The sequence below is a fragment of the Mustela lutreola genome, chromosome 11, assembly GCF_030435805.1.
Source record: "Mustela lutreola isolate mMusLut2 chromosome 11, mMusLut2.pri, whole genome shotgun sequence".
Lineage (NCBI taxonomy): Eukaryota > Metazoa > Chordata > Mammalia > Carnivora > Mustelidae > Mustela > Mustela lutreola.
Window position 1 is genome coordinate 73,854,256 of NC_081300.1, and position 10,843 is coordinate 73,865,098.

Consider the following 10,843-nt stretch of genomic DNA (forward strand, 5'->3'; position numbering starts at 1 on the left):
TCCTGAAATGCAGGGCTTCCAGGGCTCCTCCCTGGCTGGACTGGAGCCCCGGTTTGAGAGTGCAGAGCGGTAGATAAAGGCAGCTGGTCCCTCCCCAGCAGGTAATGCGTGCCCTAGGGGAGAGAATGTCATAGAAACAGGGACCCATTAACAGACAGCCCTCTAGCCACAGCAGAGGGGGGCAGAGCACCTGCTCAGAAGCTGAGGTCAAGAAGCATCCCTCTCCTCATGCCATTTCCCAAGGCCCTGTGGGTTCCCAGGAGCAGAAGGAACCCCCCTGGGCTTTTGCAGACTAATAATAATACAAGACAGTAATGAAGAGAATGCTGACACACACATTCATTAGCACGTGCTATGTATTAGCCCAGTTAACGAGGCAGACGCTAGTATTCCTCCCAGTTTACAGACAGGAAACTAAGGCACCAAGGTTTAACTGCCTGGTCCAGAGTCAAACCCAGTGTTGGCGCAGGGATTTGAACCCAGGCAGTCTGAATACATATTCCCATCCAGTTCTGCAGAATTCCATGTTCCACCCCAGTCGCACTCACAGGCACCAGCAGTTGGTGCCTGCCAAGAGCTGCAGAGCCTGACCAACGGTCACAAGCATGGACCCTACGGCCACTCTACAGACAGGAAAACCGAGGCTTGAGGGGTAATTAGGAGAGTGGACAGTCATATGACCCACAGCGACAGAGCTGGGATTTGAATGTAAATCTGACTCCTCCCCAGCCTCCCCCTGGCCTCACTGTGCTCCCCCGCTGGGCTTTACCAGCTGCGGGTACCATAGCCTGAGCAACTGGAAACTGAATCCAAAGCAAAAATCAGTCAAGGGGCACCTGGGCGGTACAGTTGGAAAAGTGTTCGATTTTTGATTTTGGTTCAGAGTCATGGGATCAAGTCCCACTTCCGGCTCCACACTCAGCATGGAGCCTGCTTAAGACTCTCTCCCTGTCCCTCTGCCCCTCCCCGCCATGCTCTCTCTCTCAAATAAATCTTTTTTTTTTTTAAAGATTTTATTTATTTATTTGACAGAGAGAGACCACAAGCAGGCAGAGAGACAGGCAGAGAGAGAGAGGAGGAAGCAGGCTCCCCGCTGAGCAGAGAGCCCGATGCGGGACTCGATCCCAGGACCCCGAGATCATGACCTGAGCCGAAGGCAGCGGCGCAACCCACTGAGCCACCCAGGCGCCCTCAAATAAATCTTTTTTTGAAAAAAAAAAAAAATCAACCAAGATAATGGTGCCTCACCTTCACACTTCACATCACAGACACAAAACACCTGCTTGCTCAATATCATGTTTGGGCTTCACAGCAGCTCTGCCTGAAAGGGCACATTATTCCCATTTCCCAGGTAGGGAAACCACGGCTCACACAGGTGAACTGCCTGTTCTGGGTTATCAGCTCTAACCAGGTCTCCTTATGCAGAAAGAACCCTCCTCTGAGGGGTCCCACACAAATCAGGCTCAATGATGCTCAAAGCCCTCTCTGGGTGGACCTTCCACCCAGACTCCATCCCGCCCCCACCCGAAACCTGATTGTGACAGGGTGTATTACTGCTCAGGAAACACAGACTCCCTCCCTCACAGCCTCCACTGGGAGAGTATATGTTCTTCTGCTGGGCTCGGCCATGTGACTTGCTTTAACCATCAGAGAGCAGAAGGAACACCACTGCCTGAGTTCCTGGTAGAGATTTTCTGAGGCACCACGGGACCCCACTGAGCTCCTGAGCATCCACTATCCATCACAGAAAAGCGGCTGCCCAACAGCCTGGGTATCAAGATGAAGGTATGTGGGGCAGACACACACCCAACTCAAAGCTTGATGTCCAGGCTGCTTCCCAAAACCCAGTCAAGTTCAGCTGAGTCATCTGCTGACCCGGCAACATGAAACAAATGGTTTGCCATTAAAGCCCACTGCAACTTGGCCAATGCTTGTTACACAGTATTATCATAGGTAAACCGGGCAGATACAAAGCCACCTATCCCTAGAGGGAAGCAGGTGGGCTTGTATGTACAATGAGCAAATACCTTCCAGGACATGGCCCCCAGCAGGCTGGGTTCCGACCCAAGGGCTGCAAAGGGTGCTGCCTGCAGGAACCATCACCCTCCCTATGGTCACGCCAAATGCTACCCCACAGCCACCTGTAAGGCAAAGCTATTCACTGCCCCCTCCCAACCCCAAAATACACCAGCAGGCTCTCTCTCCCACAGCCTCAGGAGGAATGTGAAATGTTCAACAGCTCAGGAGGGAAATGGGTCAGGCTAGATCCACATCCCAAACCCCCTTTACTCCAACACCTCCACATCCTAGAATCCACCCTCCAACCGGAATGCAAGACGCGTGCAAACACACAGAACAGGGATGTCTATTACACTGCTGTGTGTCACGGCAAAAAGCATGCCACTCGATGCCCACCCACAGGGGATCTGTTCAATAACCAAGAGCACCTTCAGGCATTGGGGTATTAATTCAGCTTTTTAAAGGGTAGGGTCAGTCAACACATTCTGAAACAGGAAAGAATCCAAATCTATTTTTAATGTATGTGTGAAATTCTGTTTTATCACCACTGTTAAAAGAATATGTCTACACAGACAGATTCATCTGTTGATTCCATGACTGTTTGCAGAGCAAACAAGTGAAGACAGACAGGGTTTCTGCTTCTCAGAGCATAAAGTCTAGAGGTGGAGGAGGCGGAAGGTAGTGACTCCACTACAACATGTAACGAGAGTGGTAACAACCATTGCACACGGAGCACTGACCACCTGCTGGGCCCTTCTCCTTCACTCTGCACAGCAATCCTCAGAAGGAAGACCCTCGATTCACCTCTGGTCACTAATGAGGAAACTGGGGCTCAGAGAGGTTAAATCACCTGCCCAGGGTCACACAGTGGCAAAACCAAGATTCAATGCCTTCCACATGGCTCCAGAGTGAACATAAAAATAACTGACACACCTGGTGGCTCTGTCAGTTAAGCAGCTGCCTTCAGCTCAGGTCATGATCCCAGGGTCCTGGGATCGAGACCCACATCGGGCTCCCTGCTCAGCAGGAAGCCTGCTTCTCCCTCTCCCACTCCCCTGCTTGTGTTCCCCCTCTCTCTGTCAGATAAATTTGAAAAAAATGTTTAAAAATTAAAAAAACAACTTAGATAAATAGAATGTGACAAGGGCTGATGCGGGAAGACTCACTTGTCACTTAAAATACTATCATGTTTCCATCTTTGAAGTACTTGGTATGTTACATGTTACTCTCACAATACAAATATATATAGTGTACATGTGTGTACCACTTCTGACTTAGGGATGTAAATATCCCAAGATGACGCTCTGGGGACATATTTAAATTCTTAACAGAGACAAGGCTATAGAACATTTCAAAGGTCATCTAACTGAGCAATTAAGTGACAGAGCAGTGGTATGGAGCAGAAGTTAATCCATGATCATCTGCATACCTGTCTCCCTTGACCTCCCCGCCACTTTTTTCCTCCCATCCAACTGACCAGATTCCTGAGGAGTGGATTCCTGAGAGCAGAGGCTCTTTTGAATTGCCCATATATGATGCTCAATAAAATATTCATCATATGAAGGGAAAGAGGTGTGTGTGTGTGTGTGTGTGTGTCCCTCAAATGAAACAGTGTGCTTCTAAATGAGAGGAGTTTCAACAGTGGGAGTGGATAGGATTCCTAGAGCCTCGGCTTCATAAACTCCAAAACCCACTGTCCCCCTAACAGGAATCACCCAAGTTTGTTGTGAAAATTAAAAAAAAAAAAAAAAGAGAGAGAGAGAGAGAGTTTAGCCTAGAGTCTGGCACATATGGGGGGTTCAGCAAACAGCTGGTATTCTGATGTGTTCTCTGCTTTACAGTCTCTCCAAACATCCCACTTTACAGAGGAAGAAACTGAGGTTTTAAGAGGGACAAGGCTTATCTGGGGGTCACAGTCCTATCTGCCTCAGTGAGTGAGGTAAGGAATACTGAACTCCTAGACAGAGATCTTCCTGCTGTCTTTTTCTTTTTTTAATTTATTCATTTGAGACAGAGAAAGAGAAAGAGCATGAATGGGGGGGGGCATAGAGGGAGAGAGAGAGAAGCAGACTCCCCACTGAGCAGAGAGCCCAACATGAAGCTCTGGCCCAGGACCCCAGGATCATGACCTGAGCAGAAGGCAGAAGCTTAATCAACTGAGCCACCCAGGCACCCCTTCCTGCCCTCTTTTATATCCCAAACCTGGCAAAAAAGTTTCCTGCTTGGGCATTTAGAGAGTCACAAAACCTGGCAAAAAAGTTTCCTGCTTGGGCATTTAGAGTGACACAAAGTGAATGTTCACACAAAGTGAAGAGAATTTTTATTCCTGATGATCTTTCATTCATTCAGCACACTCTGTGTTCTGGGCATACCACCAATAAGTATGCGGTTCTCCAGTTAAGCTATGCTTTCGCCCGGGCTGCTCCTTCTGCTGGAATGTCTTCCCCTTGCCTCCTACTCATCCTTCAGGACTCAGCTCAAGTGTCACCTGTGGCTGCCCAGCCCCCCCACACACACACCCCCAACACCAGGTTGGGAGAGGTGCCTGAAACACATCTGATGACAAGCCAAAATGGATAATTACCACACCTATGACTTAGTGAGCGCAGACCAGTGTACACACGGTGCCTGGCACTTCTGTGTACTGCTTCCCTGAACTCGTGTAACGACCCTTTGAGTGAGGGGGAGAAGCACACTGTGAGCCCATTTTACAGATGAGGAAGTTGAGTCTCAAACCAAGTACGATACCCGAAACCACAGCCAGGAAAGGTGTGCTCTCTCTTTTCTATCCCTGTCTCCTCCTGGAAGCCTCCCTGGGTTTATTTACCCTGCTGCACCCTGGTTCAGCCACACCAGCCTGAGGTTTATTGACTCCACCTTACAGATTCCAAACATCCACAAGCTGCAAGTTGGAAGGAAGTTTAAATTCCTGCTCTGCCCCATTACAGAGTCCTGCATCTGTGAAATGGGAATAATAAGCCCCATGTGCAAGTGTGGCATCCCAAGGATGTGGATGTTTATGACCATCCCTGGGCAGGTAGCGCAGGGGCACTCAGCAAGGTCTGCTGAATTGGATGGAATACTGGCATGATCTTCAAGCCACCTCCCTCAAGGGAGGGGGGATCCCTCCTCCCAAGAGACTGCTCTGTCTCCAGAAGGATCTTCAACCACATGGCTCCCTAAATATCATACTGACCAATGTCCATATGCAAGTTCAGACAACAACCTCTCATCCGGATGTTTCTAGCAGCCCCCGCTGGCCTCTAAGCCTCCTAAGAGTAAGACAAGCTTTCCAAAACACACATCTGACCCTCTCCCACAGAGAAACTTCCACGGCACCCCATAGCCCTGGAATAAAGTCCTAACCCCCGCGAATGGTTGACCTGGCCCCGGCCAGCGTCTCCTGCCAACACCCCACGCTCCCTCCTGTATTCAGGCCATTCTGTTCTCTTTTTCGGGCTCGCAACACCATCCTCTCCCCCTGGCAAGCTCTCCAAGAAACTAAAGCCCCGATCCCCACCTTTCCCCCTGCCAGAAGGGAGGCATCACACCCTCTGCCCCATTACCAGAGCGCTCCCCTCTAGTCAACTGCCTTCTTTCACCAGGCTTTACCCCTCAACGCTGTGACTGCTGGCCTCCTCTTGAACACAATATTTATTGCATAGCACACACACATGAATGAATGAATGAAGCACATCTAAAATACTCCTTGGGAGTTCTTTTTCTGAATTGGTCAGAGATGTGTTCTGGAGATGCCGTGAGGGAAGATATGCTCAGGGCCAGACAGTGGGCTGTTCCACTGTCAAGGTCAGGCTTGAATGAAAGCCCCCAGGACCTCCGAGTGTGTCTGTGTGTGTGTGTGGGGGGGTCCCTCCACCCTCAGAATCTGGGGTGAGGGCTGCAACCCCAACATCAAGAATGAGCCTTGATGGAAGCCTCAGTGGACTGCCAGAATGTAATGCCAGGAGGACAGAGCCTACATTGTCCTGTGTCTGCCACATAGTAGGTGCTCAAGACATACACAGGCTGATTGAATGAGCATGCTCATTCACGCCACTGAACCATGCGTCCAGACCCCGTGGTGGAAGCCTGCCCTTCTCTCAGGTTAACTGCACCCTTGTCAAGCATACAAATCGTTTAAAAAACTATTCCCCTTCCAACCACCAAGCCCGTAGCTAGTGCCCGCACCACTCCTTTGGGAACTGTCCCAGGGATGAGATGCCAGGGTCTGGAGGTGAATGCATGTTTGTCCAGGAGGCTCCGTGGATTAGGAAAAGGAAAGCTGAGCCAAGGGAGAAGCCTGGTCGAAATGCCCTGGTTACTGATTAGCCAAACCCCAGAGCTTCTCTCTTGCAAGGAGGATCAGAGGGGCCATAAACCCCTCAGGAGGAAAGCTCGAGTTAAATAGCTCTCTAATCCTGCAGTTTAAAAAGAAATCGAGTTGCCTTGCTGGAGCTTCCCTGGGATACTGGAAGGGAAGTGCAGGGGATGGACCTAGGAAAGAAGGCGCCACAGAAGGAGGGCCCACTAATATTTACAGAGTCCCTACCTGTTTTATCACATCTATTAATCCTGCCAGCCACCCAGAAGAGGGAGCACTCTGACCCTCCAATCCCACCCCACTTGGCCCCGAGGAGAGACCGGGCTCAGAGAGGTGAAGTGTTTTCCCCAAGGTCACAAAGAAGCTACAAAGCAAAGAGCTCTTTCTTTGTGCAACAGGTACAGCCCTTTCCCTTCCAAAAGGTAATGGCTCCTCCTGGCTAGAGAAAGTTCAGCCCTGGCCGGCAGGAATCCCAGGCCATCTAAGGCGGCGCGCGGAGGTCACACACCCCGCTACAAGACGAGAGCAGGACTTCAGGGCGCGGCGCCCCGGCTCCGAAGCGTGTGTGTTCTAGGAGGGTGTGGAAAGGTCAGGGCTCGGGTAGGGGTCAGCGGGCTACTTCCCCTCCCGAGGGCCCCGCCTGTAGCCCGGAGCGGCGCCGCCAAGGGGATGAGGGCCCTCCAAGCCTGCCCGGGAACGGGGACGGGGGGTGGTGGTACCGAACCTTAATCCCATCAGGGCGCATTAGGCCTGGGAAGGCGCGCGGAGGGGAGCGAAGGCCCGGCGGGGAGAGCAAGTCTGGAGCCCCGGACCCCCGGCGCCCGAGGGGCCCCGCGCGCTGCTTTCCACCACCCCCGCTGCCCGCAGGATCCACTCGCCCCGGGCTCGGCCTCGCCGGGCACCGCCGCTTCCCAGTGCCCACCTCCGGGCCTCCAACCCGCAGGGATGTCCAGATCCTAGCCGCTCCAGGCTGGGTACCCGATCTCCCGCGATCCCCCAGCTCCCGGCCACCAGATCTCCTCTCGGAATCCATTGCCAAGGCTCGGACAAGCAGGGGTGGGGGCGGGGGAGGAACAAGGGGTAGGGATCCGACTAGCTCCCAGTCTCCAGTCACCGACCCCCGCCACCCCCAGGCTGGAGATGGAGTGGGACCTCAGGCCGCCGGTGCCCGATCCACTCCTGGGATCGACTCCCAAGTCTTCAGCCTGGTGGTGCGGGCTCCATTGGCTGCCCTGTGCGGGATCTTCCCGCGGGATCCACTCGCAAGTCTCGGAAGACAGATCCCCAGTCTCCCAAATCGGGATCTCCCTTCCACGCAGACCCAGAGCCGTGGGAGATCTACCGGGTCCCCACCTCTTCCTCGACCAACTTTGCCAACTTTTCTCCCGGGGCCTCAGCCGAGCAGAAACTTGGCGTCCATCTCCCACCGTCGCCTCCCCACCTCCCCAGCCCCTTCGCGGGCCGGGCGCTGGGAGCAGACAGCCCGCCCCCACAGCCGGCAGCCACCGCACAACCTACCCTGCAGCCGCTGCCGCCTGCCCGCGCCGCGCCGCCCCGCCACCTGCCCGCAGCCCGCGGCACCTGCCCGCGCCGCCGCGGCCCCGCGCAGCCTAGCCTGCTGGGGGCGGGGCCTCGGGCGGGGAAGCGCCCCCGTCACCATGGGAACCGCGGCCGTCAGCGCCTGCGCGGAAGGACCCGGGGCGGAGTGCGACCGGCCGGACCCGCGAGCGCCGCAGGTTCCTAGGCCTGGGGACTCTCGGGGGCGGTCAGAGGTCGCGAGCGCGGTTGCGGGGCAGGGGTTGGGGGCGAGCACTCCTCCCGGAAGCGCTCTGGGTCTGCAAGGCCGACCCCGCAGCTCGCGACTCGGAACGTGCTCGTGGTACCGCATTCCCGGGACCACCCGGAGACCTCGGTCGGGATCCCCCTGCAAAGCGCGCCGGCCTGCCGTGGGGCCTACGCTTCCGAGAGCCTAAGGCAGCCCGGGAACTCAGGAGGCTCTGGGTAAACCTTCGGCCATTGAATCGTCCTGGCTGAGGTCGCCCGCCTAGGAGCAGAGGGGAATGTGCGCGAGACGCTGGCGCCCCCTCGCGGCCTGCAGGGATCACTGCACCGCGGAGCCCGCGGGCGTGGCGGGAAGCTACAGTGGAGGCGAGGCGGAGTGGGGCACGGCTGCTTCCTTTGGGTTGTGGTGGGGGGCTAGGGGTATGAAGACTTTGGAACAAGTTGAGAGACTTGTAGGAAGTCGCCCCTAAACAAGAAAATGCCCGTGTTGCTATCTTTCACTCGTTTACATGCCATCCCTCTTTATTAAGCACCTACTGTAGGCTGGGCCTGAGCACCCAGTGATAGTAGGTGCAGCTAGCAATATCTGGGCTCTTGTGGAATTTACAGACATTCAAAAAATAATTGCACAAATAAATCAAATTGCACTGGTGACACAGACTCCCGAGGAAATGCACTGGGCGTGAATAACTGGAGGTCCTAAAATCATAAGCATTTATTGTAAGTCAGACCTCAGAAGATGTAAAGAGACAGCAGACATCACATTGTGGCTTTGGGAGAATTGGTGGGAAGCTCTCTCGCCCCCTCTTTCTCTTGATTTGTTGGTGTCTGTGTGTAAGGGAGGGTACACCTGTTGCAGGAGTTCTTTCCATCTGCACAACAGTCCTTTGAAGTGAGGACCACCACCAACCCCATTTTACCATGGAGTAGCCTAAGGCTCCCTAACTGACTCGAAATGGTGAGGTAGAGGCCTCGTGCCATCTTACACTGTAGGATAGTCTACTTTATCATCTGGATGTCTTCAACACAATCATCAAGGACCCAACTCAGTGATTTTTAAATATGACTGCCACCCCTAGGGACAGGAGACAGAGAATGGTTGCATTGAAAGTTTAAATCTGTCAAAATCCATGCTTCAGCACAGCTTTTACAAGACAGCTGTATGTTCTGGAAGCAAAGGCAAATCATTGGTTCTTGTCTGCTCCCTTCTCTAAAGCTCCTGGAAGCAGAGACACTGTCCCTTTTGTTCACTCCTGATTCCCAGTGCCTAGAGCAGGTCTTGGCACATAGCAAGCATTCAATAAATACTGAGGGCGATAAATATTGGGTTAAATGCATGAATGACCAACAGCAGTGTATCATCCACCCTCTCTCTTCTCTAATCTTATAGGAACTCCCTGTCTCTCCCTGGCAAATCTCAATTAACCAGAATGTGTGGACTTGAGGGTTCTGTTTAACCAAATATTGTGTGTTTCACCAGAGGAGAGAAGACAATCCTTCTGCCACCACCCACAGAAACCCCAAACCCAGGCGTATCCCCAGCTCTGACCAGCCCTCCCCAAATCTTTGCCCCAAGAGGTGCCCAGCCCCAGTCCAGCGCCAGCCCTCCTGCATCTGTCAAGCTTTGAGGGAATCTCAGAAGTGACAAACTACAATTCCCAGGGTGCTCCTGGCCTCAAGAGGGGGAGGACTTCCTGGTTCAGCCCCTCAGTCGATTTCCCCCGCATTCCTGTATCCTTCCATCCAGGTGAGAGGCTGCCAGCCAGCACAACCCAGAGATTATACCCTGACCAAAGAGGTGTCAGATTGTGCATTGTTTCCAGAGCCAACACTCTCACCCCTCCCAGCTCTGGCTTTTTTCTTCCTGGGGATTGAGGACAATGCCACCCCGGGACTTTCCCAGAACCCTTTCTCTGTGATCTGCATCCTTCTCCAGGGACTCTGTCGTGATATGGCAGCTCTATCCAATAGAATGTTCTGCAATGATGGAGATGTTTTACACCTATACTGTCCAACATTAGCCACAGTTGACTACTGAGCACTTGAAATGCTGCCAGTGGGACTGAGAATCTGAATTTTAAATTGTATTTAATTTTAATTAATTTAAATCTAAACAGCCACATGTGGCTACGGCTACCATACTGCACAGAATCATTCTAGAACTCACACATTCCTTTGCAAAGACCATATTCATGCATTTTCATTAGTTCATACTTACCCATTTTTGTTTCTCTTTTAATTTGCCTGCTTCTTGAGGATGACATGGGCCAGTATATTCTTTGAAATGTTTTCCCTTACCACCAGGCCTTTGCCCATGCTGTGGCCTAGGTCTGGAACACTTCACGCTTCACCTGTCCATCATCTGTAACAACTACATATCCTTCAGATCTTTAACCTCATTTCCCCTGAGAAGCCACCTCTGGTTACCATCCCTGACTACCATACTGTGGCATCTGAGTCTTCCACCCATCAGCAATCACACCGTAGCACCCAGTTCCCTGCCTTGCTTTCTAGACTGTGAGCTCCTTGGGAGCAAAGGCTAGCACAAAGTTGGCACTCAGTGAATATCCATGGAATTCAGTGTTGAATAACTGGTTTCCCGTGACACGATCCAGCACCCGGCTCGGCAACAATACTAATGAAAACTGGCATATGTTGAGCCAAGTACTTGGCCTGTGCTATCTCATTAAGCACCACAACAATCCTATTAAGGATCCTCTG

At 52.7% G+C, this 10,843-nt stretch overlaps 1 protein-coding gene across 2 annotated transcripts in view; it reads right to left on the reverse strand.

Moving 5' to 3' along the window:
- KIAA1671 (KIAA1671 ortholog) overlaps positions 1-7,950 on the reverse strand; it is a 187,187-nt gene extending 179,237 nt beyond the window's left edge. For both annotated transcript variants that reach the window (XR_009345750.1, XR_009345752.1), the window contains exon 1: positions 7,859-7,950. The gene's annotated coding sequence lies outside the window, so the exon portion shown is untranslated. The remainder of the gene's footprint in view (positions 1-7,858) is intronic.
- Positions 7,951-10,843: the final 2,893 nt, after the last annotated feature.